General features: G+C 36.0%; 1 non-coding gene across 1 annotated transcript; it reads right to left on the bottom strand.

The window, feature by feature from the left end:
- Positions 1-20,887: 20,887 nt before the first annotated feature.
- On the bottom strand, positions 20,888-21,028 carry LOC118759535 (U4 spliceosomal RNA). Its single transcript, XR_004996243.2, has one exon. It is a non-coding gene; the product is annotated as a U4 spliceosomal RNA (small nuclear RNA).
- Between the last annotated feature and the right edge of the window lie 1,301 nt (positions 21,029-22,329).

Raw genomic sequence — 22,329 nt, 5'->3', positions numbered from 1 at the left:
GGCCTCACCTGTTATTTAAATGTTAGAGTGGGTAAGTTCTTTCCAGGATTGGTCCAGCACCATCAGGAAAAAGTTCAAGCAGTCACAAGTACCAAGGGAACTTCAAAATTAATGTGTCATGTGATAACTTGTTGACAGGTCGGTTACTGGAAAGACATGGACCAAGAAGATGCGGCCGAAACTGTCAAAACCAGGGGGAATGAGTCATTTGTCATCCTGACAGGATTAGAAGGAAACACATTATATCACTTCACAGTGAGGGCTTACAATGGAGCTGGATATGGGCCACCCAGCAGTGAAGTGAGTGCAACCACCAAGAAATCCCGTAAGTGATCTGGGTTTTTTGTTTGTTTCAGACAAAGAGAAACATCTTTTAACATTTCTGAAAACCAAATGGGTGGGACGTAATAAGCAGAGTCAAAGGGGAGTTTGATTCCTAGTCTTGCTTCACTGCTTCGATCTGAATTCCCAAACCAACTTAGAAAATTTTACATTCACAGTAGATAAAGGTTATCTCCCTGTGAAACAAGGCTAAGCGGTTTTGACACAGAAGGGAGATAAAAGGATTCAGAGTTCAAAAGCTCAGTAGAGTAGCTATTAAAATGACACTCCTGGAGCAAAACCCTCCTTATCTGACTCCAGCTGGAAAGAAGCCTGTGGTGTCAGCCAACTACTAAACTTGGAAAGGACTGAGATGCTCGCAAGGGTTTAAATGAAGAAATGTTTTTAAGAATCATTGTCATTTCACTTTCAATTTTGTATCTTGCAGCTCCCAGTCAAGCACCTAGCAACCTCAGGTGGGAGCAGCAAGGTTCACAGGTTGTTCTGGGCTGGGAACCTGTCAGACCATTAGCCAATGAATCTGAAGTCTTGGGGTATAAGGTTAGTGTCTCTTCACTCTCTTGCATAGATACTTATTTCCAACTACTTGTTATGGGATTAGATCATAAGGTATAAAAAATAAAAGAGTATTCTCTCTCAATCACTTGCTACCTAGATTTGAGAGAGAGGTTTTCTACAGGTGGGGAGGCCAAGACAGTTACTTCCGATTTCAACCTCAAGGCATAGGAAAAGAAAGAATAACAAAAGCATCAACCATCTGAATATGGTGTGAAGATGGCTCAAAGAGGCAAGATGCCAGGCAAAGACTGGCTGACATATTCTCCCAGCACTGAGATGGCAGATGGCAAAAACTGGATGACTTAACTGGAATGATTTTCTGTTACGAAAGAGACAGAAGAAGAAAAACAATGCTAAGGCCAGAACACTAGAAAAGGTCTGCGAATAGGACGAACACGAGACGTCTCACACACACTCATCCTGCTATATGACAGAAAACCTGAAAATATGAAAACATTTATACTGCTCTCAAAACAAAGGCTGTCTTTACTCATATATATATATATGTGGGCTGTGTAATGAATTGGCTTAATTTCAAATTCTTGTCCCATCAGATCAGATTCTATTTCCTTACACTCTGTGCAGAATCATTAGTTGAATGTTATTTGTATTTATAGCAGAATTTTATAATATTTCAATAATATTTAGACTAAAATCATCATTAGAGTGAATTTTCAACTGTCAGAGATGATAACACAGTATTTTAGTAAAGTGGTAACATTCTGAGGCTGAAAAATGAAGATTTTATCAGAGGAATACATTTTTAAAATAATTCCTGTTAATATTTTCAAGCAGAAACTACAGAATTACTGTAATTAGTATGGGTCTCAGACACCTCACATTTAAACCAATGAACACAAACTCAAATCTTCCCCTAGTCCTTAGGGATTTTAAATTTGATCCTTTAGAGGAAAGAAAGTGAAGCATTTTCTGTAGCTTTCCCTTGGTTCTCCCTTTGCCACAGTCTTCTCCAAAGACCATGTCCCCAAAGTATTCCTTCTAAGATCAATACACCCTACAATTATGAGCAATATTAATAGACCATTCACAAATAGCACAAAACCATCAGGACCCTGGGTAGCCAACTCACACTGACAGATCGAGTGCAAGAAAGATAAACATAAAAATCATATGGCCAACTGGAAGAATTACGAGGTTTTAGGCCTCACCCCCAGGTAAGAAGAGAGAAATACCAACTTGGAGCCTGGCATACCAGCTCAACAGCCAACTGCAAGTGGTAGGATCATATATGGGCACTAGTTTGTGTCCCCAATGCTTCATTTCCCATTCAGCTCTTTGCTTATGGCCTGGGAAAGAAATAAAGGATGTGCCAAAGCCTTTGGACCCTGCACCCGTGTGTAAGACCCAGAAGGACCCCTAGCTCCTGGATTCTGGATTCTGGCTTCAGATGAGCTCAGCTCCAGCTGCTGCAATCATCTGGGTAGTGAACCGGAGGATAGAAGATCTTTCTCTATGTTTCTCCTTCTCTCCATAAATATGATCTGCCTTTTTAATAATAATAAAAAAAAAACCCTTGAAGTTGGACAGAGGGTTCTTCAACTCTTTGTGCGCATAGAGCTCTCTATCTTTATCATCACTCTTAGAACTTTATATGTGACTGTCTCCCCTGCTCATCCAAAGAAGAAAAAGGACTTTTTCTTATCTCTTTGTCCTCAATATTACTAGAATTTTTTAGTAAACTAATTAAATTTGACCCAGTTAGAAATATCTCACACAATCACAGATTTGCATATATAATCTCATTTGCTTATTTGTAGCATGGTTTTCAATTTGTTGTGTTGTGGTTATGAAAGATGACCGGCATCTGAGTCAGGCAAAGTTTTCCAATTGTATAATTAAAAACTAATTTTATAATTTTCAGTCAGTTGTTTACCCTTTCTAGGTTTCATTTCCTTAATTTCAAAACTGACCAAAAAAAAAAAAAAGAGAGAGAGAGAATGGCAATACTATTACTACCTACCATCTACCATTATTTTAAGGATGGAATTAATTTGTGTAAAAACACTTCACATATATCATATTAAAAATCTACTAGTTTTCTTACTGTTAGTAGAAAAGAGTCCCTGGTGAGGGAAAATTGTAAAATATGTTAACAAAACCAACTGATCTTTAAAAGTTGCCTGCTAACTCCCTCTACTGGAAATAGCATAAATCACCTTGGAATATCTTGCTAGAACAGTCACTTTCTCCACCTTAGTTGTGTAACCTGTGACAAGTAGGCACACAATGTAAGAGAATGTTTCTCCCCTTTGTTTCCTCAAAGAGTAGCATTTCACTGTGTCCCTGAGAATGGATAACTAATCCATAAGAAAGGAGTCTTTGGGGACATAAGGGCCTTGCTTCAACTCATGCCTGTTCCACTTTCAATCCATTTCCCTGCTAATGTGCCTGTGAAAAGAATGGCCCAAGTTTTGGGGTCCCTTTCACTCATGTGGGAGACCCAGATGAAGCTCCTGACTAGTAACTTTGGCCTCGTTGAGTCTTGCCCATTGTGACCATCTGGAGAGTGTGCTCACAGATGGAAGCGCTCGCTCTTTCTCTCTCTTTCATGCTTTCTTTAGCTAATCCTTTAGAAATAAGAGCCTCCTGATTACAACTGGAGTAAGACCTCAAGTCTTTCTCTTTTTCAAGTCAACCCTTCTAGAACTTCTGATGGACAGAATAATCCTAAGTGAGAGAACTTCTGATAGGAGGGATCATGTGATGTATAGGAAACCAGGGATGAATGCAGAGTCTAGATTATCATGGGAAAGCCTAGTTTTCACAGGACAGATAGCAGCTCATGAAAGCTACTCTTAACCTAGGCACAATGATACAGGAATGCAACAACCGACTAGGAAGAGTTGCAATCCAGGAAACATCAGATTGGAGTCCCCTCTCACGAGCATGACTCATGTGCAGGGATCTGAATATGAGAGTTGAGACATTGCGGAGCTACAGGGAAGTGCACACATACGCAGGAAGGTGAACTAGGCAGGATATTCAGAGGCAACAGAATGTCTGTGATGCCTACTGCATTCCAAAGTCCTACTACCAGCTCCAGAATACCACCACCTTTTCTTGATACAATAGTTTTGGTTGTCACTAAGACTAACAAAAGTAGGAGCACACAGACTAATCATTTACCCCTTGAAGAGGCTCAACCTTATAAATTTAAATTGCCTCTTAGAAATTATTGGAAAATTTGAGATAGAAGACTTGCTACTATTAGTGGAAGTAAGATTTTCTATAATTGATTGGAACATAAAAAAAGATCTTCCTTTATTTTCATTCATTGTCTTTGTCAATTATTTTTTTTTACAGCTAAGGTATCACTGGAAACATGTGTTACGTCAGTTTAAGGATGACAAGTTAGAGTCAAAGTATGTTGTAAAACAAATTCAGGGACTTTTATAATCTACCTTTTGATGCAGTCCAGCAGGTTTTCATTCAGAAAAGTGAGATCGTAAAATAACTGAAAAATGATACATATTATTAGAACCTATAGTTGGCAAATACATTAGACCCATATGTAATCCACTAAACTCTTCCTTTCTATAGTTACTAAAGGATAGACCTCATTCAAAGACCAGAAGAAAAAAAAATGCATAATAAGATAATCAGCAGATTTTGACATTTGATCAATCCATTTTAAGGAGTTTTATTTATTTATGAAACAGAGAGAGAGAAAGGGGTGGGGTGAGGAGAAAGAATCTTCCATCTGCTGGTTCATTCTGCAGAGCCAGGTGAAAGCGGAAAAGCTCATCCAGCTCTCCCACATGGGTCACGAGAACCTTGGGTCCTCTTCTCAGGCCTTGGACTGGACTGGAAGTGGATCAGCCATGACCCAGACAGGCTCCTGTGTGGGATGCCACTGTCTCAGGTGGCAGCTTTTTCCACTGCACCACATTATCAGCCCTAACATTCTGTTTGCTTAATGAATTTGTGCTTTGCAACAGAATACCTGAAATCCCTCACTTACAGAGAAGGAAACTGTATTTTCACAGTTCTGGACTTTGAGAAATCCACAGCGGTTTGGTGCTTCCTGCAGGGGAATGCTGTCTTCACCTATTAGAAGCAGAAAGGGCAAAGAGCCAAACCCTGCATGAAACCTCTTTTGTAAGGGCTTTACTTCAAGCCCTTAGAAGAGAAGCCCTCAGGACCTAATCACCAATTAAATGTGATATGTGAATTTTGGAAGAAACACATGCAAACAGCAGAAGCACACATTTTGCTTCCTTAAGAGATCAAAGTGCCAGCAAAAGGGTATCCAAACCCAGAATGCAGTAGAAAAGACATGCAATTGAGCCATGTATGCTATATTAGACATTAAAATTTAATCACTTCAGTTAAACATTATGGATAATGCAACTCACTGCTTGGTTTTCCAGACTAAGACCTTGGATTTTGTGGAATTTTAAGAAATCCAGATTTAACAGTAATAACATCAACACAATAAAGACCCCACTAACGAGAGGAATTGAAGCAGTGAAGAACAGAAAAGGTTGGGGAAAGGCCATTGGCAACCCTTGTTGTGATATCATAAATTATTCACCTGGCAAATGACCTTTGATTTGAGAAGTAGTGAAATCAAATCTGATAATATATTTAGCATATTTATGAATTCCTTAAATTAATTAGCACATGACACTTCATTCTATTTACCCTTCCCAATTCTAAATCAAATGCATATTTTCATATATTATTTATAAGTGCTTGTGAAATTAGAACAAAAACACCAAATAAAACTTCCCTGATTTGACATATTTTTCCTAAATAAATATTAGTAACTGAAGAAACTTTATTTTATTTTGATACACAATATAAATCTAGCCATAATAATTTGGTTAAAACATTTTAAAAATAAAATTGTGAACTATAATGTATTTAGCTATAATACTTAACGGTCTTGAAAATGTTCTTTTTTTATACTGTAAAATATTTTTAATCAGAATTAAAATGTGCAACAACCATTTTATCCCTACTTTATTTTCCTTTTATATTTATTACTAAGTGAGAGGGAAAAATCTAAGACTAGGAATAATACCCAGGAACTGTCTTCACCTGCTCAGTGTCCCCATTCGGGCTAAAAGAAACTAATATGTGCTCAGAAGACACAAATTATCCAACAATTCAGGACAATACCTCAAGATGTAAACCAAGAAGAAATTTGTATTTTCTCATGTACCTGTAGAAACCAGCTTTCCATGGGCTTCACTATCCTTGCAGATAATACATCTCTTCTAACTTTCTACTTGTTAATGTAGCTAAAGGAGAATGGGAAGAAAAGTTGGCTCGAAATTTATTTATCATATTATGTGTCAATGCAAATAATTGAATTCATCTATTTATGCAACTGATACAGCAGGTAAAGCCTTCCAGACTCCAAAATACGTATATGCTTGAAGAGGCAGTGTGATTCATTCCCTGTGGAATTTTACAGCTTACCTCTGTATTTCTCTAATTTCCAACAGAGCTTTTGGTCAATCGCCACTTCACACTCTATAATTTCCTATATTTCATTCCAACATGAAACAGCCTCCTCCTTGTGTTTCTACAAATTAATAACAATCCCTATATGGCAGTTTAAGTTAGTGATGGCATAACTAACAAGGTTCATTATGCCATCTACATTACAGTAAGCTTGAATTTTTTCATAACAAAAAAGTTTAAATAAAAGCTCAGAATAGCAAACATGTATATGAAGCAGACTTTATGAAAGAGTTAGCAGCAGCAGTAAAATGGAAATGCCTCATAAACAAATATCTGAAATTTCCCAAGAAAAAGTCTTTTCTTAAAGGTCCTACAGCAAATGTCTTCTCTATGGCATTTGTGTCTCCCCACTTCTCATCTAGCTTCTGTCCTGTCACTTAGTATACCTACTTATTCATGCATAACACTACATCTTCCTGGATGCATTGGTAAAAGTCACATTTAATTTCAAACTGATTTTTCTACCATTAACTGACCTTTTTTCCCCCTTTACCTTTAGTTCTTAAGTCTCAAATGATCCACACTTTTTTCTTCAGTTCTGGATTTTACAGGAACATTAGATTTGCATAGCTGACTGCATTTTTCTTCCTCACAGGAAGCGTAATTTATTGAATCATAATAACAATATCCCCAACAGTCACTACCCTGCCTATCCCCACCATGCTTTCTCAGCCCCATAAATTTGTTTTATAATTATCTCTTGTGGATGATCAGAATTCTAATCCATTACAGTGTTACTGTTACAATAAGAGGCATACATTGGGATCTTTTTGTCATTTTTAAGCCCAAAGACTGCCTCCAGGAAGATGTTCTGCTGCAGACATCCAAGTAGTCCCAATTCCAGAAACCTAATTCCTCAACCCAGGCTTTGCTGAGACACCAAATATGTTTGCCATTGTGGTACATTTCACATTTCATTTAATTGGTTACCCATCAGGTTTTAGACGATAGGTGCCATAAAGACAAGATTCTTTGCTCATGAATCTCCAGTGTATGGAATGTATCTGGCCTATATGAGATGTTCAACAATCTTTAGTAAATGTATTATTTTGCGTTTACACTGATGCTATGAGGTCCTTTCCAAAAAGAGTCTGACTCAGAGCAACACCGATACATAGGATCTATGTGAAGTAACTTCCCTCCCACTACCTCCAAGTAAATTTAAAACTGTGAAATTAAGTGATACAGAGAGCACCGACTACCAGAACACAGAGGAGAGGATCAAGCACACAGATTTTAATACATGACAATTGTTTTTTCTGAGTTTTTGTCTAGTGCATGTTAGTTCAAGCTTCAACACTTCCTCTGTAACAAAAAAAAATTATTTTCTTTCGCTTCGTAAGCCATTTCATTTTTTATGATGCAATTTAAATACAGCTCCACTGACAATGAACGATGAAGGTAACAGAACAAATAGCTTTCTCTGATTAAGCATATCCCATAGCAAGTTCTGTGATAGGCATTTTGCATGCATTCTTTCATTTCATTCTCTTAACAATGAAATAGGTGTTATTATCTCCACCATGTAGCAGAATGCATTGAGGTTTAGAAAGGTTATAATTTGCCCAGCCAGGAAGGTACAGGAGATAGTTTTTCTTGTTGTTCTGCTTTGTAGGAAATTGTTTTGAATCCAGATATGCATGACTGAAGTCATTGCTCCTCCCATTATGCAAAGTAATCTTAATATCAGTAATTACAAAAAACCCTACAAAAACATTAATACTGAATAAAAATATATCTGAACACCTATCAGTGGCTGCTACTTGATGTTATACATACACAAATAGCTCTGGTCATCGAATTATAAACCTTTTAATAAAATTTTCCTGAACACCCACATAATCTCATCTAAACTAATAATCTCTGTAAGCCTAGTTTTCTTCTGTGGAATCATAGGATAGTCCCTATGCCCTGACTGACTGTAGTTCTGGACCTGTTTGTCATTGATACTTGGTCAGTTTGGATACTCTGAACAGATATCAACAAAGACTTAGCTTTGAGTACAAAGGATCTAAATGCCTGTTCAACACAATGCAAACCACTGCAAAAACAGAAATTTCAAACTAATAAAACGTTGCTTTTTCACCATTTCCTGAATTAAGAATATCTTATTGAAATGTTTAAAAATTTTCTTTTCACTCCTTTCAAACGATTTGGAGAGCTTTCAAAACTCCCTTATGATATGATTTATTTCAAGAACCAAGCAAAAGGCTTTTCATGACCTTCCTTTCAGTCCTCTCTAGATTCATTTCTGACTACTCCCATATGCTTTCCTTACAACTCATGCCATACCGTCATGGTTTCTAAACTAAAAGATGTGTTTTTAAAAACACTTCTCTTTTTCTGTAATTCCTTTCCTCTACTTTTCTTCAAATTCCTTTCCTTTACTAATTCCTTCCCTCTACTAATCTTCAAATCCTTAGCTCGGGTGTAACTTCCTTTGAAATGCCGACTGAATCCTCAAAATTGAACTGTCTTCTCCTTCTTATAAGCACTTACAAGACAGTTCACGACACTAAATGCATTTGTTCACTAGCAAAAAGTTCTTTGTTCATAGCTAAGAATGTGATCCATAGCTGCTAGTTGAAAACATTTTTGTGTAACTGAGCATAAAATGTTAACCCTTCGCTGTTACTCTCAGGTATTTTATAGGGAAGAGGGACACACCATCAGTGAAGTTATTGAAACACAGAAACCTCAAGCAGTAGTGCCACTGCCTGATGCTGGTGTCTATATCATCGAAGTCCGTGCGTACAGTGAAGGCGGGGATGGAACGGCCAGTTCCCAGATCAGGGTGCCATCATACTCAGGTAAGCCTCAACACAACAGGTTTCCTTTGAAGACAACACCCACTAGTAACAAGGTCAGGTCTGAGATCCTGAGGGACTTTTCTTCTGATCGACTTCCATACCATCCTCTGATTAATAATATGAACCACAGTAATCTCAAAATTTCACAATTTCTACAAATCTAGTAAGAAGTAAATGTTTTCTTTAAAATATCTCTCTATGGTAAGTTTCCTTCTCTATGTTGTTCTCAAGTAACATCTTGTTTTCTAATTTATTTTGGAGATAATCCTTTAAATTGAGTTGCACAAGCTGGACATACCTATTTCTTTTACTACCCAGATTGTCTTTTTTGCTACAGAGAATTTGAAGGAATTTTTAAAAATAAGACTTGATCATATTTATTGATTTCTAAAGAAATAATGAGCTTCAGCAAATATACATCGTAATTATAATCAATATTATTATATAATTATCATCACTATTAATACTTGCTAGTCTTTACTAAGCCCTTACTTCATGGCAGGCATGTCTAAAAGTGCTTTCTATACACTTTCTGGCTTAAGAATATTAACAGTCATGTGAGATGGGTAGCCTTTCTTTTGTTTTACAGAGAAAAATTCAACTTGTTCAGGATCAAACTATTATTAAGTGCTAATACAAGGTTTCAAGCCAAAAGCACGTTTCCAAAGTCCTCTATCTTTACTACCAACACCATTATTATACTAACAAGGCAAACAACACAGGAAGAGAGACTTGCACTAATTTGGAAGGAAAAAAAATCATTCTTCAGAGTAGTCACAAAAGGAAGCTGAAGATTTGTGCAGATATGCAAAAAAACCTGTTAGGCAAGTTTCATTAAAATAGTGTATTAAAATTAATGTGCACTTAATTAAAGGATGATCACTAATATAGTTTGTTGTGCTGTTGTTGCTGCTGTTGTTGAGCAACCAATCCTAACCAGAATTATCAAACTAGAGGGTAGTTACCAATGATGTCTTGTAAGACTCTGCATGCGGCACTGTCTTATTTAACACACTTACCAACTTGGAGTCTGGCCAGAACTCTTACCTAAGATATTTATGCCATAAAATGAGATAGAAAGCAAATATACCCTACAGAAAAAAATATAGTCAGCTGGAAATTGGACAACAAATTATTGACATGATGTCCTAAAAATTCTGAATTCATCCAAAAGTATGAGGTAATAGACATTATTGTTGCAACTGAAAAAGAATGTGAATAATCTTTGTAAGTTAGATGACATTATAGCAACATTAGTCTCTGATTTTTAATAACAAACCTGTGAGTACATAGAAAATATCTTTTTAAAGTAACTATAGTTAAAAGCGTTTAGGGGGAAAAGTGAATGATGTCTCGAACTTCATTTCTAATGAATGAAGGAAAATGTATATATTTTTGAAAAATAATGACAAAATGTCAAAATGACAGAATGACAAAATGTCAATATTCCTGGCATTATACAAGATGTTGTTAATATATTATTTTATCCTTGTAGCAATTTTTGAGTCATGAATGTTAGTATTCTCTGACTCTGATTTCTTTCAGATTGTAACACAATTAGAACTTGTAGTACCACACATAAATAAATTCAACCTTATCTTAGTAATACTTAAAAACAAGGATTCTCCCTTTTCCTTATAATTTCTATTTAAATAAGTCAGCATCTACTTTTATGCTACAGTTAGTAATATTTACCCCCCACAACTCATTTCATGAGTTTCGAAAAAGTCAAATCTCAAAGTATTGTCTGCATTAGGCCTATGGAACTGGAGCAATTCTTACCATAGTCCAGAAATCAAACTCCCTAAATGTGAATGCCTTGTCCAAAAAAAAAAGTGAATTTTATACCGTGGGGCTAAATCTTCCCTCCATGATATATTTTCTATTTTGTTTTTATATTTCAAATAATATATTTTAGCTTTGTAAATTCCACTGAGAATCTGAGATATGAACTCTACTTAGCATCATCAAGGCGAGATGTTTTGGTAAAGGGGTCATGTAATTTGATTTAACAGAAAGAATGTTCCACATTATTTATTCAGCATATACACTCTACTCATGTAACACTGTCATTTTCCTTTCTTACAGCTCACTGGTGTTCAAGTGCTTCACAATAACCCCATTTTGTATACATTGAAATATGTGCATCATACTCCAATATGTGGATTAGTAGGTCTCATTAATGCACTGGCAGTAAAAACTTTCAAAAGGAAGACTATTTGCTGCTTTTTGTATATGAGGTGGTTTATGCAATAATCAATTCTTTGACTCAAATAAGCATTTGGAAAATAAATTTAAACCCTCTCTGCAATGGAAATCATCCTCACTATGGTAATCCATTCTAACTGGCCATATAGGATAAATGAACACAAAATGATCACAAATGTTGAGTGGTTGATTTTGTTCTTGGTTTTGACTAAGTTCAAGTATTATTTTAAAACAGAGAATAGGTAAGACCATATATATAGATAGATAGATAGATATAGTGTGTATATATATGTGTATATATATGTGTATATATATATATATATATCACTCCCTAGCCCAGTTTTGCAATCTAAGAAATAGTATCCTCATTTACAAGAGAGAAATAATAGAAGTATGACCACATAAAAATGCAATGGGGAACAAATAAGACAATGTCAATAAAGGTTTTACTAGCACATCTACTGTGATCATATGTTTCCAAAGACTTCTACCTCAAAGGACCATTCCCCAAGTTAGTACCTAAAAGTCACAGTTTGGAATTGTATAGACCTATGATTATGACATCATGCTGCTCAACTTGGATCAGTCTGCTTAATCCAACCATTATTGTAGTATATTGACTACATATACTATATACACTTGGTCTCAAGAAAAAGTTGTTTTCCTGGCTAAATATGATAAAATATGCCATTTGCTAGAAGAGAATCCTCTTCAAAGGTAGCAATCAAGGACCCACTCCTCTGAGTTTCCATATTAATCATAAGAAAAGTGAGAAAGAGGCAAGTTTCTAAGCTGTGTCTCATCAGATCGAAGTACTCACATCCATTCTTTTGTGTTTCCAGTTTTATCATGAGAAATCAAGGAGATGGTGTCCAAGCTTCCAATTTATCCAAAGAATAGAAAATTACCAACCACACCCCTCTGATGGTTCTAAATGGGTTAGATAAGATTATTGACTCCAGCCCTTGGATGAGTTTTGTTCTGATTGCTTTATTTTTTCCCAAAACGTTTATGTAAAAAGATTCCATTTCCACCCTCTCCTCCCGCCCCACCCCCCACACCGCAAAATGCTGAGACAGGAGGTTTCTGACATAGCAGATCTTGCTTTTGATATTAAAAAAAGAAAGAGAAAATTGAATCAAGTAAATTAATCTAATTGGAAATTGATTACATTATGTCTTCATGCTGTTAAAAAAAAAAAAACAAAAACCTTACCTTAGAGGTAAACAGAAAAGCAGGATTTATTGAAAGACTAAGGTATGGTAAACAGGATTTAAGTACATACAATCTCAAAAGAGAAAACTGCCCCACCTAGGTTGGAGTCATCCTTTTCCCAGGATAAGCAGTAAACCTCTGGGCAGGGCCTGACTGAAAATTTCAGAGACGCAGGACTTGTGTTGAAGCCTCAGAATGTGTGGTTATCTCCAAGCTTGTGTCCTGGCATCATCTGGTGCCTACTAGAAATTGAGATTTAGCTGCATGGTGAAAAGCGTGTGTACCAAGTTCTCAGGCATGTGGAATTGGCACGGAAAATGAAGGCACTGGGGTGACGTACATGGTTGGACTGCTTGCAGTCCATAAGTGTTCTGTATCCCTCACTAACTCATTTCGTACCCCACTTCACACCCCCTCTTCAAAGTTTCCATCACTTAATCATTGTGGGAGGTTGAGAGAGAAAGTATTGTCTTCTGTACTTGATGAATTCTCTGCCAAGCCAGGGAAAAGAAATCCCTCGCTAACGGAGCCAGAGAGGGTGTTTCAGGAGCCAGCCATCTGATACTAATCAGAGGCAATCCCTAGACTCACTGCCTATCATTGTTGCCTGAAGCAGTTGAACTCTAGAAAAGGTAATTCCGATTAGAATGAGTGTGCTTTACTGCTTCCCAAATGCTGGAAGCTCAGGGACTTCCCTCATCAAAATCCTGGAACTACTTGTTTTAATTCGTTTTGCTAAATATTTTTACTCTATTTTCTGAACTAAGCACTATAAAATTTACTTTTTGTACCTAGAATCTGTAAAATTATCCATTAGTGCATCATGGATAAAACTTACACTAAAGGGCTGCTGCAGGGCAGTGTGGTAAAGTTGCTGTCTGAAGTGCCGGCAGCCCATATGGGCACCAGTTGGAGTCTGGCCTGCCCCACTTCTGATCCAGTTCCCTTCTAGCATTCCTGGGAAAGCAGCAAAGGATGTCTCAGGTGTTTGGACTCCTGCACCCATCTGGGAGACACAGAAGAAGCTCTTGGTTCTTGGTTTCAGCCCAGCTCTGTCCATTGCAGTCTTTTGGGGCAGCGGAGCCGCAGACAATTTATCCCTGTCTCTCCTTTTCTCTGCAACTATAACTTTCAAATAAATATATTAATCTAAAAAACAAAACAAAACACTGGCTCTCCTGGTGACATGTATCCTAGATGTAGCATAGCCATTTAGACACAGTATTTCATATATATTGCCTGCCACCCACATAATTGGGCAACCTCAGACAATGTCCTATAATATTAGGATAAAGAACTGTCCCTTCAGGAACATTACCAATGTCATTTTCATCTGCCTTATAAACTATATAGAACTCTTGCCCAGTCCAAGCAAAAATCAAAATAACATTCCTCCACTTGATGCTATTATTATTTTTTTTTATTACAGGTGGGAAAATCACAAGTGCTCAGTCCACTCTGCATACTCCCTCCACATTGGCATCAGTAACATCACTCTTGGCATTGATGATTCCTTCAAACTCCTGGTGAAAACTGCTGAGTTAATCTGCTTTTCTTTGCTTTAGCTTAATAACAGCAGTGAATAGAGAATAGTGTAGATGGAGACTCAGGAACCTGAGATGAGCTTTAACACTTGGGACTACATGTGGTGCACTTACAGGAGACTTGAAAATATACTGATCCATCAGGTTTCTCTTGGGTTTTTGTAAATTGAGAGGACAGTTCTTGGCCCACTAAAAATATGCAGATTGTATGTAATGAATTTTTGTAAGTAAAAGCGATTTCTGTCAAATGTATTCTTTACTTTTTTAATATGTTGGAATTTCATTTTCTATGTAATGATTCTGAGTGTGTACCATCCATTTGTTAAGTAAGCATTCTCTAGCAGATGTTTCAGAAACAGATATGAAACAGAGAATGGAAAACTTGCTTAAGACTCTAAGTCTAGTATTTCTCATTTTCCCTTTAATTCATTATTCCAACTCTCATATCTGCAGGAGACATGAAAAAAATCTTCAGCTTTATGGTTCACTACAGCATAATTACAGAAAACGTCCCCAACAATATTGTGTTACTAAATAGCGAAATAGCAAAATTTGTCACTATGTTATTGCATATTCACCCCTAGAACAAATTATTAGGGTAGGGAATCAGCTTTTATATTAGTGGAAAGTAAATACAGAGTGAGCCCACATGAATTTAAGTGCAATTGTTTTTCATCAACTACCATGTTAACTAGCAGAAAATACCATAAATGTTTATTTTTAATAATGAAATAGTTTTGAATCACAAAACAATTTCACTAAAAAATTGCAGATACTGAATTACTCCCATGGACATTAATTTAAAAATTCAATAACTGTGGGAGAGAACTTTTCTATTTCTCTGCTGACTGTTAAAACAGAGTTGAAATCAGTCCAAGTTTTCTTCTAATTGGAAAGAGATTTAAGCATATGAAAATTTGTTAGGTAAATAATTAAGAACACATATAGTCTATGGATTCAAATTGTTCAAGCAAAATATAGTAATTTTGCTAATTAAAAAAAAAAACAGTTCTGTGCCTAACATGTATCACGTATGAAATCTCATCAACTACTAAAATAAAGGGGCTCTAGTAGATGAGTTGATTTTAAACTTCAACTGTGAGAACATGGCATCAGTGCGGATCCATCCAGCCACACACTGTATAATTCAGTGATTTGAGAGGCGATACACTTTTGCTCACATGGAGGCATCACTTTGAATCTAAATGTTTCTAATAGTTGTTGGAAAGTAAGATGGAAACACTGTCCTTGATGATATCATGCAAAACTTCTAGACAACATGAGAATGTGCCAGAGTTGGAATTATACTCAGGAAAACACCTGAAAAAACAGTTATTACAACTTCAAATGCCAAAAAAGAACCTGAATCAATGTCATTATTTTAGGTAATAATAATGTGAAAACACAAAGTAGTTTCTCTTGATTTCTGCAAAACACACTATTTATATCTTCAGTGGCAAACAAAAGATACTGAGTTCAAATCGCCAGCCTAGAGGTTAAGTCTTGCAGAGTCAGGGAAAAATTGAAGTCAGTGTTGATTGTCCTATAACGTTAGACTCCGGGCCTCAGTTTTAGCTAATTTTATTGATTACTCATTCTCATTAGAGAAAATTATGTTGAAATCACCCAAAAATGGGCAAGAAGTGACTTAAGATAGCATTTTAGACAACATTATTATAGTAAATGTTACAAATTGTAGTATTTTCATATTTATACCTATGAATAATAATAACCAAGTGTCCTTTCTTAAATGCTCACCCCCTTTTTGGGGGAGGGAATGGGAGAGGCTGGACTTTGAAGTTAAAGGCATGCTAATAATTTATCTGGCAAAACATGACTTCTCCCAAGCACATTGTGCCTGGGAGTGTGCTTGGGAGTGCTTTTGCAGTGTAACTTGCAAAAAATAAGCCATGTATGTATCTAAAACTGCATAAATAATATGAAAAAATGGAAAATCAATTTCATCAATCATAGTTTTCATTTTCCATGATGTTCTATCCTAGATTTAGTGTAGAACTTTATTACCAACACAATTATAAAGCCCAATAAAACACAGAATTGATTTGTCAATAACAAATCAAAATTAACCAGTATTTCAAACTAGCTGATGGATGGTACCTTGACAGAATATTAAATGCAGAATATCTGATGTTGTATTCTTACAGGAATGATCTATGGGATGTTTTTACTCAACATGCACAGAATATGTGTATTTTGCATCATAAACCTATTTAAAAAACAGGTTTTCAGTGTTTATGTTTTAATGTATTACAGATTTGTTACTTTGTTGAAAGCAGAACAGAATCTGTTATCAAGGTACATTATTTTTCATCTACAGTACTGAGATTTTTTTGAACAGAAAGTAACCATGCAGTCAGCTTACTGAAGAGACTGTATTTTTGTAAAGTGTCAATTAAACTATGAAGAAAAGAAAATTTCCTATAATTAGAAATTTCATGAACGCAAATGTTTTCCATACTCAAATGATGGTACTGTGGACTCCATGTCAAACTGCTAAATATATTGTATACAACCTGTATATATAAATATGTGTATATATATTATATATATGATAGTATATACCATGTGGAAGGCACAGTCAGATGTTCTGTGTACTGTTCTTGTAACATTAGACCTTTTTAATAAATAATTCTTTTTATTGACTTTTACCTTGTCTCCTGTCAAGTACATGAATAGCTATTTATTTCATATAAAACAGTTTTTTTATGATTATGGTAGACCTGAAAACACCATTTTCTTAGGGCTCTGTATGTTGTTTATGTTTTTAGCCTCAAAAATTTCCATAGCTGGTCATAGTAGTTTCACCTTGAAAATTTGAAGTTCTGTCAAAGAACAAAACAGAGTATAGACAGGACAAGTTCAGAGTTTAACTCAAAATGTATTTCTTCCTGGGAAAGGAAATGATATTATAAATTCAGTTTTGTGAAGAATTTATGGAATGCACACATCTGCTTTTTTTTTTTTAGGAATGTCCAATTACAATTGATCCCGGGAGCAATTCCACAGATGCAGTACTTTGGTCTACGGTGCCTCTTTTGTACCATGTGTATTCTCATTACACTGGCTGTAACACAATATTATAATTAATTGTTTGGCAGTGTTTCTTTTCCACTATCCAGACTCTGAGGTCACCCTGGAAGACTGTATATCATGAGCTGTCCACTATTAGTGCTTGGAACATAGTACCTGCACCTGGCAAACACCAAATGAGCAATAATTTTTATTTAACTTAATGGTGGTCTCAAAATTGCCTTTCTAACAGTTTTCCAAAGAATGACTGATAACCTAATTTCCATAGAGTCTGAATCACTGACTTATTATTAGCTCAAAGACTAGAGACTTCAAGTCTACCCAATCACAGAGCAATACAACCCAACTGAAGAAAACTGGGCAATATCTGGCAAAAGTTTGCTTGGATTTTTGCTTAAATATAACAATCTCACACCCAGGAATTTGCTCTGAAGGTACACTAACAGTAACATGTAATGTTAGGTTAAACTAAACAAGGTTCCAAAGTGACTCTTTCGTCCTTTTTTGAAGGCAGTGGGGCAAAACGCAAACACTATTTGCTTTTACTTTCAAGTAGAAATTATAGAATAAGCTAAATGCTAATAAAAGTTATGACATATTGAGAAAGAAGTGAGGAAAATATGCGAATAAGCTGTTTCTCAATATATTTGCGGTCTGGACTTTAGAACTACATAAACGCTATACTAATTTAAAAATTAAGCAAAAAGGAAATAAAATCAAAATTTTAAAAGTATAAAACAATGATAGAAAACAATGAAATATGTAATCACCTAATGATTGGCAAATTAGAGTGTTTCTTTATAGAAGTATTATAAGTACATAGATTAGTTTTTCAATTTATCATTTTCAGAGTGTATCCTTAGCAGCAATTTACCTAATGAACAGTACACATACATAACGTTATTGGTCTTTTAATACTGCACAAATATATAATAGATTGTGGCTATTTGGGGAATGAACCAATGAAAATCTTTCTCGCAGTATTCTTAAGATGCTTGAACAGGACTATACAGCACTAATTCTCTATATTAGACTTTAAAACTTAACTCTTAAATTGATCAAAATTGTAAGTCATATTCTTCAAGACATTCTTGTGGGGGAAAAAGAAGTTCTTAAATTATACTACCAAGCAAGATATCAGATGTATCCTGAATGTGGGAAACCAAGTTTTTCTAATGAGAAAACATGGAATGTAATTACAAAATGGCAGAGGGAATTCTTACAGTGTTAAAATAGAGTGAAAACCAAAAAAATCTTTAAAATACAATATGTAGACCTTCTTGGAATACTCAGTCAATGAAACAAGTATTAAAATATGCTTTTGAGATAATAGGAAATTGTTAAAATATAGACATAGGTTTAAAAAGGATAATAGTATATTACTTTTTAAGCATTTATCATTTGGAAAAATATGTTCTGAAATTAGGCATAAGTAAGGTAATTCTACATCTGGAAGATGCCTTAAACATTAAAGAAAATTAAATTTAGTGTATAGGACATATGCTATTAGGGTAGCAGAATGTATATAGCTATTGGACATGAATGATACATTACTAGACATTTATTGTACTAAATTCTACATCTATGTAAATTTAATGTGTCTCATATAAAAACTTGAAAAGACCTCTAAACTACAGATTCCATGGCAAGAGCCACAACTGAAGAAAGATCACGAAAACCTTTTTCACAGGTAACACAGGTATATTTGCGTGTCTTGCTCTTTAGCCCCTATAAGGAAACAGTAGCTCATTGTCTAGTAGCACAACATTTTATGGAAAGAAACTTCCACATCATAAATCTTATCTTTGTTTTCTGGACTAATAGAAAGCCTCTGTTCTTAGAAAAATGTAACCTACCATTTTGATATTTTCTATTTTCTTTTCTCACATTTATATAATATTAAATTGCATCTTTGTAACATATATAGTGAATGATTCATAACCGTACATGAATCATTTTCTCACATTGTACTATATTAAATGAATCAAAATGAAATTCACTAAACAGTTGGTTGCTCCAACCACATAAAATTGAACTGTAGTTTTAATGAACAAATTAATCATTGCTTATGTTGCAGTTACCTCTTGACCTGAATGCCACAGTACAGTTAAAAACAAAACAAAACAAAAAAAAAACTTAGCAACACAAATTCAGTTACCAAGTGGCTCAGTGATAACTTTACACTTGCAAATATTCTGAGACAGCCACTTCCCTATCTTCCCTACTTTATATATTTTTGTTTTGTAATAAACCCATGTTTATCCTAAACTAGAAAAATCCTACCTCCAGTCAAAAATCTGGGTACGCACATCAGTGATCTCTGTGGCATGTTACACATTCCTGTCTAGCAGGAACAGATAACTGGTTAAGTACAATACTCCAGAAATATTTCCATGCTAAATATTAACTGTGTTGCAGCAAGTGGTTCATCAAATCTCTCTTCTCCCTAGGTAAACCACATTTCCCAGCCTCTGTTCAATTTATATACAGGCAAAGCACTGTGTTCAAGCTAACAGAATGCGATCAAGTAATGCATGTTTTCTACCAATATCTCAATACAGCCTCTGTGCTATTTTCTATAATACATTTTTTCTAGAAGATATATATTTTTCAGGTGGTTCTAAGCACAAAAGGAAAAAACATGAATCACACGATCATTAAATCTAATTTTGAATTGTCATTCGTTTGTATATTACAGACATCTAGTATGCCTCTATGCTGCCTTGACCTCACCTGTCTCGGAGACCGTGCGATAACCTGTTCTATTCATATGAGCCAAGACAAACTCCCTTCAGGATCATTCAGTTCCATTGTAAGGAACTGGGACTTGGAATACTAGGCACCACCCTTTAGCTACCACTGTCAAGATAGACAAATCTGGGATATTCCTGGAATTCTGGCCTCTGTCACCAACAAGATTTTTGAGGGGGAAGAATTATTTAGAGCATGATGATGCCTTTTTATATGGAGTGAGACAGTTCCCAGGTTATAGGGCTAAATATCATTTATAAAATTCAAGAACAGCAAAGCATGAACAGGGCCAGAGAAGACAATGTGTTCAATTTGGGGCATTTTCAAGTTCATATGGCATTGAGACATGGAAGCATAGACGGCGGAGGCTGAGAAGCATTAGCCAGCCTGCCCTGGAGCACGGGGAGAGGTCTGGGTAACAACGCACTGGTATCCGGAAGTAGCACAAAGGCTGGGAGTCCCTCAAGGCAGAAAGGGCTCAAAGAGGAATGGGAGCAATGCAAGTAAAAGGATGCAGTCTGAAACCATTATGCTTAGTGGCTTACACAGAGTACAAAAATATAATCTATAGGTCTAAGAGTGATATTTTAGGACACTAATACTGTGTATAAGCCTTGTTTATACACTCAATGAAGAGCAGGGTTTTTTTGCTTTTTTCTGATTTGATTTTGGCTATTATTTTTATTTTCTATTTACCAGGTGTTGATATCCCTGCCTAATGGAGTGTTAAACTTGTGACTGCGAAGTAAAGTAAAAGTATCCTACTAGAAAAACAAGAATGAATGAAGGGGAAGGATGGCTGGGGAACGCCAGCAAAGGTTGTGGGTGAAAATTATCAGTTAACTCCTAAATCCGTATCACTATATATGTGATATTATCCCTCTTAAACAAATATACAACTTTTTTTAACTTTGGTTTCCATGGAGACTGTCAAAAATTGCCAATGCCAACTACATTTCAAGTCGTCATGGTGGGGTATTGGGAAAACTTTTCAATTACCAATAATCCCTCCTCGGATAAACCTCATTGGCTACGATACTGCCACTGCGCAAAGCTATATAGCCTTTTAAAATAGTGTTGTACAAAGAAAACTACATTCAGACGTGGGGAAAGTGGAAGTCATCAACTTGACTGAGAATAGATGAGAGGAATGGGAGTCAAAGGAGGAGAAAAGCAATCATAGAAATCAAGAATTCAGAGTTACAAAATGAAAGTATGTTTTACTTCTTCCAAACTGAGTTGTTATTGTTTTTGTGGCTCGTTATTTCTTATTTTTACTTTTTAGGTAAGCATTTTCATTGTATTTGAGGTGAGAAAGACACACACACAGAGAAAGAAAGACTATCTTTCATGTTCTAGTTCATTCCCCAAATGCCTATGGGCCCATGGGCCAGGCCAGAGTCTGAACTGGAGCGGAGTCTCCCACTTAGTGATAGGAACCCCAGGATGTGGGGTGTCAGCTGCTGCCTCCCAGTATGGCCATCAGCTCAAAGCTGGGATTTGGAGCACAGCCTAGGCTCAAACAAAACACTACACAGGGGTTGCAAGGATTGCCAAGAGTCATCTTATTGAACCAAAAGCCTGCCCCTCAATCACTTTAAGCTTTTAAAATTAAAATTAAGAATAGCTTAAGCTTTGCAAAATAAAAATTATATAATAGTACAAAGATTTTTAAAAAGAGCTATGGGTCCAACACAGTAGCCTAGCGGCTAAAATCCTCACCTTGAACACGCCAGGATTCCATATGGATGTTGGTTCATGAACTGGCAGCCCTACTTTCCATACAGCTCCCTGCTTGTGGCCTGGGAAAGTAGTTCAGGATGCCCCAAAACTTTGGGACCCTGCACCCACGTGGGATACCAGGAAGAGGCTCCAGACTTCTGTCTTCAGATCAACTCAGCTCCAGCTGTTGCGGCCACCTGGAGAGTGAATCAGTAGACAGAAGATCTTCCTCTCTGTATATCTCACTTTCCAATACTAAATAAATTAATAGATAATAATAATAAAATCTAAAAAAAGGGTTGTATATCCTTTTTTTAAAATTTATTTATTATTTTTAATTCATTAATTACATTGTATTATGTGACACAGTTTCATAGGTACTGGGATTCTCCCCACCCCTCCCCAAACCCTCCCACCATGGTGGATTCCTCCACCTTGTTGCATAACCACAGTTCAAGTTCAGTTGAGATTCCCCCATTGCAAGCATATACAAAACATAGAGTCCAGCATCTTATTGTCCAGTCAAGTTCAACGGCTTCTTAGGTATACCCTCTCTGGTCTGAAGACAGAGACAGCAGAGTATCATCCCAATCAATTGAAAGCTCCAACATACCATCAGCAAAACTTTACATCAT

This window comes from Ochotona princeps, chromosome 4 (genome assembly GCF_030435755.1).
Source record: "Ochotona princeps isolate mOchPri1 chromosome 4, mOchPri1.hap1, whole genome shotgun sequence".
NCBI lineage: Eukaryota > Metazoa > Chordata > Mammalia > Lagomorpha > Ochotonidae > Ochotona > Ochotona princeps.
Note: the sequence above shows the minus strand (reverse complement) of the source record. Positions and strands in the feature narration are given on the sequence as shown.